The sequence below is a fragment of the Mesoplodon mirus genome (genome assembly GCF_964341445.2).
Source record: "Mesoplodon mirus genome assembly, chromosome: 18".
Classification (NCBI taxonomy): domain Eukaryota; kingdom Metazoa; phylum Chordata; class Mammalia; order Artiodactyla; family Ziphiidae; genus Mesoplodon; species Mesoplodon mirus.
In genome coordinates this window covers 64,274,626-64,291,027 of record NC_138994.1, presented here as the reverse complement: position 1 = coordinate 64,291,027, position 16,402 = coordinate 64,274,626, and the positions used below count along the sequence as shown (strand labels likewise).

The 16,402-nt window shown below is 52.7% G+C and overlaps 1 protein-coding gene across 1 annotated transcript in view; it reads left to right on the top strand.

Annotated features, from left to right (window-relative positions):
• Positions 1-250: 250 nt before the first annotated feature.
• Positions 251-16,402, top strand: part of AKAP1 (A-kinase anchoring protein 1) — a 35,369-nt gene continuing 19,217 nt past the window's right edge. Inside the window, exon 1 of the mRNA XM_082604368.1 lies at positions 251-435. The gene's annotated coding sequence lies outside the window, so the exon portion shown is untranslated. The remainder of the gene's footprint in view (positions 436-16,402) is intronic.

The following is a 16,402-nucleotide window of genomic DNA, read 5'->3' as shown; positions in this document are numbered from 1 at the left end:
CTCCAGCCAGGCCTCTCTCCCGAGCCCAGCCGAGATTACAGCTCATCTCGCGAGAGCCTGAGCAAGGCCCGCCTGCGGGCGGCGGGGGCGGGATGTTGGCGGAACACTCTAGACCGCGCCCCCTCTGGCGCAGCTGGCAGAGGCGCTGGCGGGAGCGGCCGGCGGCGCGCACGCGCAGGTGAGCCGGGAAGGCGCGGGGGCACGAGGGCGGGGGGCGGGGCCTTGCGTCGCGCCGCGGGCACGTCTCTGCGCGTCCTCAGTATTTAATGTCTCTGTGTTCCACCGGTCTGGGCGAGCACGTGGGGGAGCGGCCGGAGTGCAACGCTGCGGGACCGGCCTGGCAGAGGGGCAGAGGCGGGGCAGAGGCGGGGGCCGAGGGGCAAGGGGGCGGCGGCGGCGCGAGGACTCTGCATCCCGACGGTCGCCGAGGAGCTGGTAAGTTGGGGCCGCAGGGAGCGGCTGAACTGGGGACCACCTGCCGGGGCCCCGAGGGCGGCGCCGTTGGGGTGATGGTGAGCCTAGGGTGCAGGTGCAGGGTGCGTCGCGTGCTCCAGGACTCACGGGGTGCGAGGCTCCCGACGCTGAGGGCGTGCAGAGGGGTTCCGGCCCGTCGCCTGCTGTCAAGCAGGCCCTTTCTCTTTCGTCGCCTGCGCGCCCCCTCGTCCTTCTCCGCCGGGCTCTTGCTGACAAATCGCGTGTGCTTGGCTGGGGCTGCGCTCCGCAGCCGCGCGGTGTCACCCACGCGCGTCACCATCCTTGGGGGCGGGAAGCGAGGGCGCGACGCCCGGGATACCCCTCTGCGGCTTAACTTTCCCCGAGCGCGCACACTCTCCCGAGAGACGGACCTGAGTGCGTTCCACCCAAGGTCGCCCAACCCCACACGCGTTTACTTTTCAAAGGTCGTGTGTACCCAGTCTGAGCCGGGAGAGGCGCCGGCGGGCGGGCTGTGGGCAGGGCCAGGTGCTCACAAGGGCGAGGAAATGTCCCAAGGCCTGCGGGCACTCCTTCCCTACTCCTGAGGGATTGGAGTTGAACTGGTCACTTGAGGAACCTCACCCAACTTCTGGGCCCCTTTATATCGCCCGGGGGTGCTCCCCACCGAGGCCGGCGGTGGCAAACCGGAGCTGGTCGCTCTGCCCCTGGGAGTTCAGTGCGGCGAACCAGGGGAAGGGGCTCGGTTTGCAGAACCGGGAGGATGAGCTGGGAGATAGGTCGTGATTGGAACCTTGTTGCGGGCAGAGGGAAGCCGTTTTTTTTTTTGTTTTTTTTTGTTTTTTTTTTTTTTTTTAATTTTATTTTATTTTTTTGCTTTATAACAAATATAATCAGTTATACATATACATATGTTTCCATATCCCCTCCCTTTTGCGTCTCCCTCCCACCCTCCCTATCCCACCCCTCCAGGCGGTCACAAAGTACCGAGCTGATCTCCCTGTGCTATGCGGCTGCTTCCCACTAGCTATCTACCTCACGTTTGGTAGTGTGTATATGTCCATGCCGCTCTTTCACTTTGTCACAGCTTACCAGAGGGAAGCCGTTTGAACCGAGTTAGGGTCCCGATGTAAAAGGCTTGGTGTCTCTCGAGGGTTAGCTTTTGCAGCCCCTTAAAGGGTGTAGGAGAGGCGGAGGCTGTCCTGTCCCGTGTGCCCGCTGACTTAATGTCCGCGGGCTTGTGGGTCACGTGTCGGGCTCCGCCTGCACCCACCTCCGGTCCTCGGGCCGGAGGGACCATGCTAGTTTCGGGGTTCCGGATCAAAGTGTGTTTGGGCGGGCTTTCACCAGTTTTACTATTTTGTGCCCTTGGGTGCGGTTCCTCCCATTTCCCCTCCAAGGAAGGCACAAGAGACGGATAGGAGCTGTTGGTGTGGTGGGTGGTACCGAATAGACCCGGGACTGCTTGGAAGCCCTGGGCGTTTCGCGGTCTCCCTTCTCCGCGGAGATGCAGAGGTTGGCCGGCGCCTTCTTGCCCCCCACCCCCCCCCGGCCTCTGCTAACACAAACCCGGTGCACTTAACTCCAGGTGTGAGAGGGTAGGGTGTGTGGGCAGGACAATTAGGTTAAACTAGCCATCTTTCCCCTATGAAGTTCAGGCTGCTTGGTGTTTAAATTTTTTTCCTGCAGGGAAATCTGGGTTGCTGGACACTTGGTACAGTCATATCTGTTGGTTGGTTTGCTATCCAAGCCCCCCACCCCCTTTGTCGAAATTATTGATCAAGAAACACCATTCACAAGAAGCTATTAATTCTGGCAACTAGTAACCTTACCTTGCTACCCTGTTATTGTAACTAAGTCCTTCCCAGGTTAGTTTTTTTTTTTTTTTTTAATTCTGTTTAGAAGTTTGGGCTCTTAGTAAGCACCACCCACCCTCTTTGCTCTTAAAGGTACAGAGCATCTTTGAAATGCAGAGAGGGCAGCATGATTTGACCATTTATCAGGTTCCTCTTTTCTTGAAGTTCAGGTGGTTCACCTGCTGATTATTTAAGACTTTCGTCAGCACTGGAAACAAGTGAAGTAATTTTGGGGGAGCTTTTCTGACTTGTGTTGAACTTTTCCTCTTGAACCTCAAAACTAGTTTTGTGGGTTCTGGGTAGTAATTCCTGGGTATATTCTCGGACGAAGAATGGCCCTAGGCTAGAGTAGGTTCTCTGGGTGCTACAGGTATGCAAATCTTTGAAGCCTTTGTGGCTACCTGGATTAAATAGGCTCTATTGTCGTATGTATTGTCAGGTGATGGCCCAGAAGTTGCAGGTAACTGATCCCCTCCCAGCCTGTGAGTGAGACTGGTCTACTGTCTAGCTGGAGCCCTTTGTGTGAATATCATTTCCTCCTCCCAGCTGTTTCTAGGAAGTACACTCAAACTTGGCCACTGCAGAATGACAGTGAAGGTGTCTGTTGGAAGTGGCTGCTCAGGTGCCAAGGGGATGTGTCTCCAGTATAAGGTTGCTCAGCATCAATATTTTAAAAGTAATTTGTTTTGCTCTACCTGGTAACCCAAATTATTCTTGGGCTTTGAACCCAGGCCAGGTCATAACCGTCGTTTGTGGGTGAAGGCTAGTTTTAGGTTTTTCAGTGTTCTCTCATCCTAAAGACAAATTAAGATAATATTTGTGGGGCATGACACTGTGCCTGGTACATGATGGGTGCTCAAGCGTTGATTTTTCCCCCCCTTCTTAAAGAGTCTCTGAGACTGACTTTAAGTTTCCCTTGAATCTGTTAAGTGACTTGAATTTTAATAAAAGTACCCTACTCCCCAACCTCTGACCTGGAAACTTGGTTGGAAGGAGGGGAAAAACAAATTGGCTTCCCCACACTTTGCCAGCCAGCCTCCTGGCTCAAGCCTACAACACCCCATGTGCCTGGTGAGCTGGTGCCTTCCAGCCCATTCTCCCCAGGCTCCTCCTTCCTCATCTTCCCTGTGAGTCTAGAATGAATGGGCTTCTCTGCAGTTTGGACTGCTGTGCTCTCGTGGGGAAGTTTTGGGTGTGATTTAGTACCTTCAGCTTGCCTTTCTAGGGAGTTTTCCTCTGCTCTGGGCAGGTGGTGGTGGGTCCTTATGGGCCTCGTATCCCACTGAAATCATTTCATACTGTTTGAGTCGCTGATCTTTGTGGGATGTATTTTAATCCTAAACCTTCATTTCTAGGGCAGGTTGTTTCTTCCACATCCCTTTCTGGTGTAATGTCTCACACAGGTTTCACCTTTGATCATTTAACATCAGGTACCCATTGTGTGTGGCATTTCCACCGAGCAAACCTGCTGGCGGCCCTCGTACCTAGTTTTAAGCTTGGGCCGTGTAAAAAACAGTGACAGTGTTTCGGGTAGGACAGCGTAGCTGGAGAAATAGCTAGTGGGGACATGGAAACTAAAATTTAGGGGACACCTCTTGCTTGATAGTTACTCTGGGAGGTGAGTTACAAGCAAACGCCTCCCTAACCCTTTAACCCTGACACCTCTGAGTGCAGTTGAGGAGGGCGAAGCTAGAGTTCATTCGGGATTGTTTCAATGGCTAATAAAAAGTACAAATAGAGGGATAGAGAAACCGACAAGTGTGGGTTTGGACTTAAACTCGGTCCTCTAGAGGGCTTTTGTGAGAAGGACAAGGAGTCCTCAAGTCCATGGGCTTTTCACCTCATCTTTCTGTTGCTTTCTAAGCAGCTTGTTGCAGTAAAGGAATGTGTGTTATCTGTCATTCAGCATCTTGAGGGCTGGCTTTCAGTTGGAAGGAAGTTTCGAGGTGTCCTCTTCCTCCTCCTAAATGGTTCTACTACGTGGTCTTCGTTCTCTCCAGTTCTTGCCAGCTTGAATGTTTCTACAGCGCGTTTGATAAGTGTGCAGCAGTTGACAGTAAACATTCCGTCCCCATCTGGTAGTACAGCCTGGCTGCCTTCACTTAGCCGGTCCTCACTGAGGCCCGTGTACTTAGGAACAAAGCAGGGCCCCCGAAGCGTTCTGGAAGTAAAGGTATGCAGTGCTGAGGGCTGATGAGGCTTGTTTCACCCTGGGCTTAGCTAGCAAGAGCCCTGGATTGGGGCTTGTGGGTGGAGTGGAGGTTGAGATCTGGGTGCCGCTTTCAGGGTTGAAACCTGGCTGGGGTTCCAGGCAGGTCTGTTGGCCCTCAGGGTCTTAGTTTCTTCAGCTGGTGAAAGAAGGTTGGTCAACATCAAAGGCATTCAGGTTGTGCCCCCAAGAGCCCTGGAGTTAGTCGGCCCCTTAGGGCTGCTGGGAGGTCGAGTTGCCTGCAGGGCTGTGTATGGGAGGCAGGGTGTGTTTGGGCTGGGGATGCCTGGGTGGTACAAGCCGACGTCTAAGAAAAAAATGACAATCCACTGTTTTAGGTGCATTTGAAGTTCACTTAACTCTAAGGTGCTACTGTACTAAATATTTTTATTTTTTACAATATCTTTATTCTCCTGAATCTGTCTTTAGGGTTGAGGGTCTGGAGCTGCCTTGCCCTGTAGGGTGGCTCCTAGTTATGTGTAGCTAGTTGAATACAAACGTTTTAAAGCATGAAGTAAAAGTGAAACATTAGTTCCTTGGTGACAATAGTCACATTTCAGGTGCTCAGTGGCTGCAGTACTGGACAGTGCAGGTTCTGGAACATTTTCATCATGACAGAAAGCTCTGTTGGACAGCACTGGACTTAGTTCTTTGCCCAACTCTAAAAGCTTCATTGTCTCGCCTTGTAAAGCATCATGTGTTTGGGCTTAGTCTTCCATATTCCACAAACCCAACAGCTTTGGTGACAAGTTATTTATCAGCTCTCTCCATGGCATGTTCAGAACAAGTTCCGGTCTGCCAGCTTGGGGGGCAGTGATCAATTATGAAACCGTTTGAGAAAGGAGTGTCGTGACGGGTCTGGGGATGGGAGTGTGAAGTGAAGGGGCCAGACGCTAAGCCTTTGGAAAGCCGTTTTGGCTTGAGAGCCTGTTTATCAGTGTAAAAGTCCTCGCTGGTCGTCTTGGCTGGTCGCCTTGGTCGTTACGTCAGGAGACTTGCTGTTTGGTCCTTCACTCACCTGATGACTTCCTGCAGGTCTCATTGTGAGCCCTCTGCTGAACCAGGTTGCAGACACCTTGCGGTCAAGCGTCATTTTCATTCTGCTCCTCCAGTCCATCTCAGTGTTAGGAGGCCTGGCTGTACCGAAGGCCTCGGGGAGAGTTGGTCCCCAGTGGGGATCCCGAAGTGTTGGTGTGGAGCCGGCTCTGGGGAGTGCGCTTTATTTCCAGATGCCCCTCATCTAGTCCTGGGTGTGCGTAGTTTGAACCCTACTAGACTGGCCTTTGGCATATAATGTGAACTCTTTTTTTGGACCCCGACAGCAGAAGATGCATAACAGACACTTACTGAGTACCTACCGTATACCTGATAATTTAGCAGGGTTTTTGCACGTTATTCCCTTTTTATTCTCTCTCAGTCCTATGAGGTTAAGAATTCCTACTTTGTGGACTTCCCTGGTGGCACAGTGGTTAAGAATCTGCCTGTCAATGCCGGGGACCGGGTTCGAGCCCTGGTCTGGGAAGATCCCACATGCCGCGGAGCAACTAAGCCCGTGCGCCACAACTACTGAGCCTGCGCTCTAGAGCCCACGAGCCACAACTACCAAAGCCCTCGCGCCTAGAGCCCGTGCTCCGCAACCAGAGAAGCCACTGCAGTGAGAAACCCGCGCACCACAATGAAGAGTAGCCCCCGCTCGCCGCAACTAGAGAAAGCCCGCGCGCAGCAGTGAAGACCCAATGCAGCCAAAAATAAATTAATTAAAAAAAAAAAAAGAATTTCTAGTTTGTGTATGTGGAAGCGGAGGCCCTGAGGAAGGTAAGCTGATCCTAGGGCACAGGACTGGGCTGTCTTGGGGCTTAGATCAGGGTTCAGTATCTCTAGCTCCATGCTTAGAGGCTGTTTCTTGTTAACTGCCCCATTACCCCTCCATCCTCATCCAGAAAGTGAAACTGGGTTTTTAAAGGAATAAAATCCCACAAACTGAGTCAGACTGTTAGGTCATTACAGCCTCATTCAGCCCTAGGAGGGAGGTGTTTGTATCCCATTTCTTTGGATGTTATCATTTTACAGGAAGCAGAAGTTAAGGATCTTTAAGGCAAGTGTTTTATCAGAATTATGCAACCATCCAGTGCCTTCGAGCTGCGTAACCATGCCTTAGGGCCTGGAAAACTGCTCTCAAGACTCTGGCTTAGTTTGGTCGCCTGGTAGAAAAGGCAGCCTTGAAGTCACTCATTCCCTGGCTAGTAATAGTGTGGCCTGTCAGACCTCACACAGGGTTGCGAGACCATCCCCTGGCCTCAACAGGCCGTCGCCTGAGAGTGGCTTGGCTTGCTCCCTGTTGGAGCAGGCAGCAGGATCCCTTCAAGCGCAGCCCTCAGCTCTCAGCATGCTTCCCTGCCCGCCCCCCCTCCGGCTTCCCTCCAGCCTTGGCTGGGAAGACAGATCTCCTGACCCTCCCCCCTTCCTGCCCCTCCTGAGAGAGAGGAGTGGCTTGCCCCGAGCTGCACTGGGATGGGCGTGTGCGCTCTCTCTAGTGAGGAGAGGCCATGCTGAGACTAACCTCCTTGCTTTGTCCTTTGACTTTGGTGAGGCCCGCCCAGCCAAGCATGTGCTGTCATGTGCTATTTTTAGCAGGTGGTATCCTTTAGGAGGGCCAAGTGCATGTGGCTTCAGTGTACGGGGCAGGTCCTGGTGCCAGAGCTGCTGCCTTTCCTAATCAGGGGAGGAAGGAGAATGAAGCCACCCTAGAGACTGTCATGGGGGGTGCGTATGTGTGTGCGGTCACTTACGAGGTCCCTGGGCTGATTTCTCTATGTGGACCTGTGGCAAGGACCCACCCCTGCCTCCTGGGCCAGGCAGGCATGTGACCGAGGCAGCCCAGTGAGCGGGCACTCCTAGGTCAGGATTGCTGTCCTAGGGAAGAACGACCCAGCAGCCGATTTCTCAGGAAATCACATTAGTTTTGTCTTCATGGGAAGTCACCCAACCTGAGGACGGGCCACTAAAAACTCTGTAAAACTATGAATCGGCGGCAGCCTGATAACTGGCATCCTCTGACTTAAGCCAAAATAAAACCACGAGAGAAGGCAAACCCATGCCCTTCAGCAGGAGTTCTTACTGGGAAGCCACTGAGGCTGAAGAGGTACGAAAAGGGGGTTTGACAAACAAGTTGTCTTCCTCGCCGCCCTCCACTCTCCCCCCTTTCTTGTCCCTGCTTTCCTCTAACTTGGAGCTGCCAGCTCCAGCCCATCTCTCTTGTTTCTGATTAAGAAAGCTTAGAGCCATATAAGGTCCTCTGTTGCCTATGGTTTATGTTGGCTGGAGAACAAGGTTGTTTTCGCAAAGTCCGATTCAGAGAAGTGGCAGGGACTTCTGTGGGGCTGTGTGTGTGTGTCTGTCTGTCTCTGTCCTCCATCCACAACCCGCCCCCCCCCGAGGGGGGCTGGGCCACCTTATTGGGACAGATTCACTTGAGGGTGTGGAGGCGCTGTGGGTGAGGGCTTAGCTGCGGTCCTCCAAGGCTGACGCCCCCAGGGCTTCCTGGCAGGTGCATTCGCTGAGAACTCAGGGCGAACCTCTGTTGGCTCGCGCAGTATGTGCCCACCCTGCCACCAGCCACGGAGGCACTGTGTCCTGGAGTGGATGCTGCAGTCAACTTCTGTTTATTCAGAAACTACAGCCCCCTGGCTCTTCGGGCACGTCGGTCCCCCCCTCTGGAGGGAGTTGGGTGAACCTGGGCTTCCAGGGTCTTAACCTCCAGCATGGCTCCTGCGCAGTGACGCCGCGCAGCGGTCTCTCTGGCGGCCGCCCTCCAGCCTCGTCTTTGCCGCCCCTTCTCGCTGTCTCTCGAGTCAGCCAGGCTTGCTCCTGCCTTAGGTTGCTGGCACGTCTTCTCCCCGCTGGAACCTTCTCCCCCTCTGCGTTCCCTGTCCTCTCAAGACCTTGGCAGAGCTGCTCCTTGCTGTTCACTCTCCTGCCACCTCTGCAGAGAGACCTTCCCTGACCATCCTGTCCAAAGCTACCCCTCCCCCGCTCCCAGGCACACTTGATCCAGCCTCCGTCAGCCTGGGTTCCTCGTTTAATCTACACGGCACAGAAAGTGATTGGCTTTCTCAGCTCTGCCAAGTGGTACCATTCTGGGTGCACAGGAGTATGGTTAATTCATTACGTGCAGGGGACGCCTAGGGCTCGGCTGTCTGAATCTGTTGAGAGACGCTGCAGGTTCCAGCGTCTTTGCGGTATTATCTCATCTGAAATGTGACTCCCTCCCCCTCCCCCTCCACCTTTGCTTCCGGAGGGCTCCGCCATCTCCCCACCCCCAACACCCCAGTGGAACCTCTGGCTAGCCCTGGGGGGTTCTGCTGCCTGATGCTGGCGAGACCTCAGCGGGCTGGGGAGATCATACCCCTTGTCTCTGAAAGGGTCTAGCTGTCAGTAAGCATGTTCTCTTTCTGAGTGTTACTGTATGTCAGCGGGGCAGTTGGGGGTTTCTGAAGGAAGACTGGTATCAGTTATTATGGGAAAATAAAGCAGTATAAGTTTGTACATAGATGAATGAGTGCTAATACATATTTGTTATAATGGTTAACAAGAAACATAAACTTGGACGGTAGTAGAGCATCCATTGTAGTTAATACTTAAGAATGTATTAATTTTCTATCAAAGCGTTGCTTGTAGACAGATTTGACTTCTGACTCTGCTAAGCTTTGAAAGAACAGCCCTTTGCCTGGAGTGCGTCCCCACCCTGTCCTGTTCTCTTCTAGAGTCAGCCGTCCTCCCTGCCATTTACCTCTGCACAGTTGACTCTTGGTCTCCTGGGGCATCTGTTCCAGGACCCCCGCAGATAACCGAAATCTGTGGATGCTCAAATCCCTTACAGTCTCTGTCCTCAGGTTCTGCATCCATAGATAGGGAGGGCTGACTGTATCTCTAAATAGTATACCACTTTTTTTCTTCCTTCCTTTTAAAAAATATTATGTTTTGTTTTTCTGCTCTGCAAGATAAGGACTTGGCCCATTCCTACGCTTTTCCCCCCCTCATCCTCTCAGTATAGAGGTAACCCAACATTTGGTCCCATGGCAGTGTTGTGATCTAAATATTGCAGCTAAGGCTGCAATCCATATTTCCTTTCTTGTCTCCCCCCCTGCCTTCTCTTCTCCTAGTTAATTTCCTTTGTTTCCTTAGCTTGGTTTTCTTTGTATGTCTCACCAGTTCTCTGACTCTCCCCTGGGCCTTGGCCACTGCGGGTCGATGGCCGGGAAGCTCCTCTCGTGCTTAAACTTACCGCAGACTCAGCAGTTCCGAGTCGCTCCTGGGAAGCATCCCCGGTCCCCTGGCTCTGCTTCCCCTGCGTCCTGGGACTTGCTTCTCCCCTTCTCTTGTGTTGCTTCCTGGATTGGTGCCCCCTCCTTTCTTGTTTTACTCCCTCGTCTTGGTGAGAAAGTGTGCGAGGGTGGGCAGCCAACCGGAAGCACGCTGATCTGCGCCCAAGGACAAGCCCCTTTGAAGGCAGGGGTCGGAGCTGTGCAGCTGAAGGCGGAGGGTTGGTGGAAAGACGGCAAAGACAACCAGGCCCCCAGGTCCCTTCTGCCACACCAGCAAAAGGCCGGGCTTTACTTCAGGAGTAGTTGACATGAGAGGGGATCTGGACCTGGGTACCAAGTCGTGGTGAGAATGAAAGTCTGCGTGCTGAATGGGGCACCCCAGCCCCCTTGGCTCCCACGGCACTGCCGTTAAGGCTAACGTCCTTTCATCTCTCACCCCAGGACACTAGAACATCCTAATTTGGGGTGTCTGGCAGCCTGGTTCCTACCCCCGCCCCCTGGCCCAGCCAGGACATTTGCCTGACTTTTGGTCAGTGGCAGAGGGTGGAAGTACCAGGCCCACTGGAGAACAGGTCACTGGGGGGGTTTTGCCCCCAAAGAAATTGAAAGGCTTGAAAGAGGGCAGTTGATTCCTGTCTGTGTCCCACCGAGCTTTGTACCCTGTTGGTACCAATAAATATTTGTTGAGTAGAAATTACCTTATGCCTTCATGTGATTTCTGAGTTGGTCATATTGCACTGCCTGCCATTTGGAAAGTCATTGTCTTACCTCTTTGCTTTTCCCACCCGAGGTGGTGGTGGGAAGGGTCTTTTGCTCCATACCAGCATCTTTTCTGACTCCTTCTGAAGGCACATGCCGTCCCTATTAGCTTTCAGGTGAGCTTGTGGTCAGAGCACACCTTCATACCTTTGGGGCAGTCTTGTGTTCTGTGGTCATGGGTGGGAACTCCATGTGCCTGGGAACAGTTTCCTGGCACCTGCTCTATCACTGTCCTCAGAAACCTGTCAGAATTCACTTGTAAAGCAAGAAGGTTGCCAGGAGCCAGGGATAAGGGGCAGGATGGATGTGACATAGTCATTCACGTTTTTAAAAACCACATCCCTACCCCCAAGGGAAGCAATGGGAAGTCCTTTGTAGGAGGTACTGATTTTCCCATATCATCTAAAGCCTAGTGAGACTGGATGGCTGTGGGTTTGGTCAGAGGAGGAGGAGAGAGGTTGGGCAGTTAACCCTGCGTGGGTCCCTGATTTCTCGAGTTTTCCTAAGTGGAAGTTTAATTTTCAGTTGAGCTGGAGGAGGAAGAGCTCTTAATTTGAGACCATGTCCAGATGGGATTTTTTGCTTCTGACTCTTCTTACCTGGAGCTCAGGTCCTGGACCCCGAGTTTCTGCTTTGGTTGGAGAAGGCTTCAGTGAGCAGGTTCTCCCACTCAGATGTTACTGGGCGAAGCCTCCGGTCTCCCGGAAAGCAGACTGGAAGTGTTCCGTGACTTCTGTGGGACAGCTGGTCCGCCCAGAACGGGCAGTGTGGTTGGTCTGGCCGCACTAGCTCCCCTGGCCGTTGTGCTGGGCCATCACAATGGAGGGTATGGGGGACAGTCCCCACTGTGGGCTAATGTGGAATCTTGAGGGTGTCACAGCCCATCCTCGGCCAGCTGCCTGAGGCGTGGCGCCAGTGCTGTGATCCCTGGGCCCCACCCATGCGGCTGAGGGTCAGTGGCCCAGCTCACCATGATCCCCCACCCCCAGGGGCAGGACCAGACTCTGCTCAGCAAGGTAGGTGCTGGCCATTGCAGCATTTATCCAGCTCTTATGTTTCCTTCAGGTCTTTGGGGACACCATCTAGCACTGCGCTGTCCACTAGGTAGCCACCAGCTGTATGTGGCTATTTAGATTTAAATGAACATCAAATAAAATTGACAGGAGCCCCCTGTGACTTAAGTGGCCACCGGTCCTGGACTGCAGTCACCCCTCGGGGACGGCTCAGGCCTTTGCCTCTTGCGGCCTGCTCTGCTTTGGCCGTGTCACAGCTGCCACGCGTTGTCCTGACGGTCAGGGTCAGACACCTTTTGTCTGGCCCCGCCAGCTATTCCGCTCCAGCTCCCGGACTCGTCCTGCCCTACTCTACTGCCCCTCCGTCCCCCGCGGCATCTGGGTTGAGAACCTTAATTCATGCTGTTAGCCCACCATTACAGCCTGAGGAAATCGCGGCCTTCCTCGAGACAGCCTCCTTGTGTTCTCTTTGCCCACTTCTGAAGTCAGGCTCAGCCTGGTGCATCTGTGTGTGAGAGACAGAGATTGCTCCATCCGGGTTGTGAGCTTCTGGTGGCCAGAAGCGTTTTCCTGCAGCGACTTAAACGTATTTGTATGTGCTGAACCTCAACCTGATGAGGAATTGGGTAAGGGCATCCTATAGAAACCCAGAGACACCCTTGTAGTCTTGTAAAGACCTGTGTGTATGTGGCCTTCCTCTGGGGTGGGGGGCAGGTGGGGGACGACATGGGCCTAGCCAGCAGCCTGCCGGTATTCCCTGAACGCAGTGGCAGCAAGTGCTAGGCTTTAGGTTCTGAGTCATGTAGCTGTTCCCTGTCCTTGGAAGGCCCCCTTCAAGAGGGGAAGCCCCTTAGCAAGAATTTGATGTGCTGGACACTCTAGAGATGGGCTGTCTGGCGCCCCCTGTTGGTGAACACCCGGGGACCGTCTTAAGCAAAAGTGAATAGGTAACGCTGGAATGATGGAAGAAATGTTCAGATTTCTTGGAGAGTGTTTAAAAGTCCACTCAGAACAGAGTAGGGACTACCCTGGTGGCCCACTGGTAGGACTCTGAGCTCCCATTGCAGGGGGCCTGGGTTCGATCCCTGGTCGGGGAACTAGATCCCGCATGCATGCCGCAACTAAGGGTCTGCATGCCGCAACTAAGACCCGGATCACAGAGTAGATAGACCTGGCTTCACTGGCCAGGCCCAAGCCCACACTGGACTTGTAAGGCTCTTGGCCCCCTAAGCTCTTGTTTTAGGATCGATTTTTTTTTTCCCCCATCATTAATCACATGCAGCTCTTTTTCCACAATAACCACAGCCACATTGATTTAGTGGAACCAGCACTCTTTGCTTTCTTGTTTAGTAAATCTCCCAAAGATTTGCCTTCTTATTTAGCAGAAGGCTCTAGACTGCAGTGACTGCACTGGTCATCACGCTTGGAAGTGAGACCGTTACCTCTCCAGAGGTAAGCTGTTCTGAGAAGCTGCCTGCTCCCCTGGGAGAAGGAAGAAATCTTTTTAGAACCTGGACTGACCAGGTGAATGCTGCAGCCTTGTGGGGCTGTGGCACGTGCCTGCCTTGAGCTCTGTGTGACCACTGGGCAGCCAGCCAGCCTGCATCTATTTCCCAGCAAATGGACCTGCTAAAAATAAGCAGGCAGCTATTCAGTGCCACCAGATTCAAAATAGCCAGGTCTCCTCCCCACCAATGCTAGGGCCGGCTCTGCATTCTTCTGCAAGGTTTTCCTGCGCCTGAGTGTCCTGGGCCTGGGGTGGGAGGCCCTGGGGGAGGAGGCCATCTTCATTAGTGAGTGCGTGTGAAGGCCGTTAGACCTCCAGTGTTAAATGCCACTACAAACCTCTTTAGAGGTTCAGGTTTAAAAAAAGAAAGAAAAAAAAAACCACATGCACACAAAACCAGGGCAAAGAGAGCAGCTCATACATGAGTCTGTGCCCAGAGAAGGAAGGTAGCAGTGGGCCTCGTGAGGGCTGCAGCTGTGTGTGCGCGTAAAGGCAGCACCGTCAGGATTCAGGGAAGGTGGGTGCATCCTGCACCACCTGTCCAGGCCTATCAGACCGGGTAGAGCAGGGAAAACGGCGCCTTACCGATGCACAAGTCTGTCTGAGTGAATCGGCTCAGGTAGGGCCCTTCGCAGTTGAGGGGCCGAGGAACTGAGGGACTTTTCTTGACTGGTGAGAAGTGGGGCTCCCCGTGAGGTGCCCCCAGGCCGCCGCGCCCTTGGTGAAACCCACTAGCCTCCTGAACCCGCCACCTTTGGGTGGGGTGTCTGCTGATCCGGCGGCTCCCGGCTCTGTTCTCGGTGGCGCGGGCTCCTGGACTAGTCCCAATCCCCTGGTTTTGCTAAAGGTAAACGAGCCCTGTGTTCCCCTTCTTTCTGGGGATCTCACACCTCTTTTCTCAAGCGCCTGGAGCGCTCCCTGTCGGGCAGTTCCCGTCCCTGTGGGCGTGGACAAGAGGGGCCGCTGCTGCTCCTTACGTAGAGGCAGCGGCTCCTGGCGCCTCCGCTCTAGTCCCTGGGGAGAGTGGTGGGCCCTGGGGTCAGGTGGGACACTCAGGGTCCCGTGGGGTGGGTGACACTGCTTCACAGCGGCAGCATCTTCCCCCTTCGCTGAGGCCCTTCTGGCACAACAACGGGGTATGTGTCTGGCTTGGAAATGCAGACGGCGTTTCCTGAGCTGTCATTAGCTGAGTAGCCTGGTGGGGGGCGGGGCGGGCTATAGATGGTGGATATGGGGGCTTGAGCCTCAGTCTCTTGGGCACCGAGCTTGGCTGGCAGGGTTAGGTGGGCAAGTGGCAGCGGTGTCCCTGGGCTACAGAGCAGCAGGCAGGGAGCACGTGTCATGGCCCCAGGCGGCTGGCTCTGTGCGTTGAGTCTGAACTAGGACTGGGGACGGAACAGATGAGGTGACAGGGGAGGCCTGGGACGTCGTGGGCTGTGGTCTGGGTCGCGGTGTGGATCTCCTAGAGTGCAGAACCAAAGCTAGACTGGGGGTTTGTGTTGGGCCTCTGCCTTATTACAGTGTAGCCAACTTCTGTGATCTTGGGGGTGAGATGGGGACACCTGCTGGAGAGCAGACCCCTGTGATCGGCTTTTAGTTCCAAAGGGGGGGGCTTCTTCCAGCTATTTTGAGAAGCAGTTTATGTCTTGGTAGCAACTCCCCCCCTTACACACACGCGCACACACACACACACACACACACACACACACCAATGTAAGTCTGTGGCCTTGGGTCCTTGGTGTGTAAAGTGAGGAGACTGCCCCCTATGGGTAGTTAAGACATAGGATTCTTTTTCTTCCTCTCCATCCCATTCCATTTAATCTTTCACCTGAGAGCAGAGAATTGCTAGAATACTATGGGAATCACAGCTATAAGCCCTGCTGAAACGGGATTAGAATAATAAGGAATTAGAATATAACTTTACTGACGAGAAGAAAACCTGTGTTCAGACCCCAGCCCCACTTGCTTTTGCACGTGATCTGTTGGATGGGACTTGATTTCCTGATAACAGGCCTTATCCTGAGTGTGCCCACCCCCCATAACCTCTTTTCCTTCTCAAATTTCATTTTATTTATTTTTTTTATGTGAAGGACACTGAACAGAAAGCAAATCTCCATAATCTACCACCACCTTTTTGCGGGTGTGTGCAGGTTGTTACAGAACAGTGATTTCCCCAACTTGACTGCACACTGGAATCACCCGGGTTGAAAAAAGAAAAAAACAACCCGATGCCCAAGTCTCACCCTCAGATTCTGATGTAATTGATCTGGGTACCACTGTGAGATTTTAAAAGCTTCCCAAGTGATGCTGATGGGCAGCCAAGTTGGAGAATCTCTGGTAAAGAAATTTAAAGATCTCTCTTTCCAAAAGGAAGAAGGCAAGACTATCTCTATTTGCAGGTAAGGAAACAAACAATTTGGGAAGGTTTGTAGGATACAAGCTCAATGTACAAACCTTCCCCTCTTCCACAGCTGAAAGGCTTGGCATGGATCCTTCCCAGTTTTTCCATGGAATTATGTGGACATAGACATCACATACCCACAGTGGTCTACAGCTTTTATTTTCTGTATCATGGCAATTTTTCCATGTCAGTACATGAGAATCAACTTCATTCTCCAAAACTGGTATCACCATGGAGTCTACAATAGATTTAGCAGCCATTGCTTTGAGTCTTGTTTCAAATGATACCCCAGTGAGCACTCTTATATAGACCTCTGCCTGGGGTTTTTTTTAAAGGAAAGATTCCAGGTGTGGGATTTTTGGGTCATAGGGTAGGGTCATCAAGGTGTTTTGTTTTTTTAAATTGGGGTATAGTTGTTCTACAGTGTTGTGTTAGTTTCTGCTGTACAGCAAAGAGGAGTTAAGTTCCCTGTGCTATATATAGCAGGTTCTCATTAGTTATCTGTTTTATACATAATACTGTATATATGTCAACCCCAATCTCCCAATTCATGCCACCCCACTTCTTTCCCCCCTTGGTGTCCATACATTGGTTCCCTACATCTGTGTCTCAATTTCTGCCTTGCAAGCAGGTTCATCTGTACCATTTTTCTAGATTCCACATATATGCGTTAATATACGATATTTGTTTTTCTCTTTCTGACTGACTTCACTCCGTATGACAGTCTCTAGGTCCACCCACGTCTCTACAAATGACCCAATTTCATTCCTTTTTATGGCTGAGTAATATTCCATTGTATATATGTACCACATCTTCTTTATCCATTCATCTGTCGATGGGCATTTAGGTTGCTTCCATGACCTGTAATTAGTGATGCAGTGAACATTGGGGTGCATGTGTC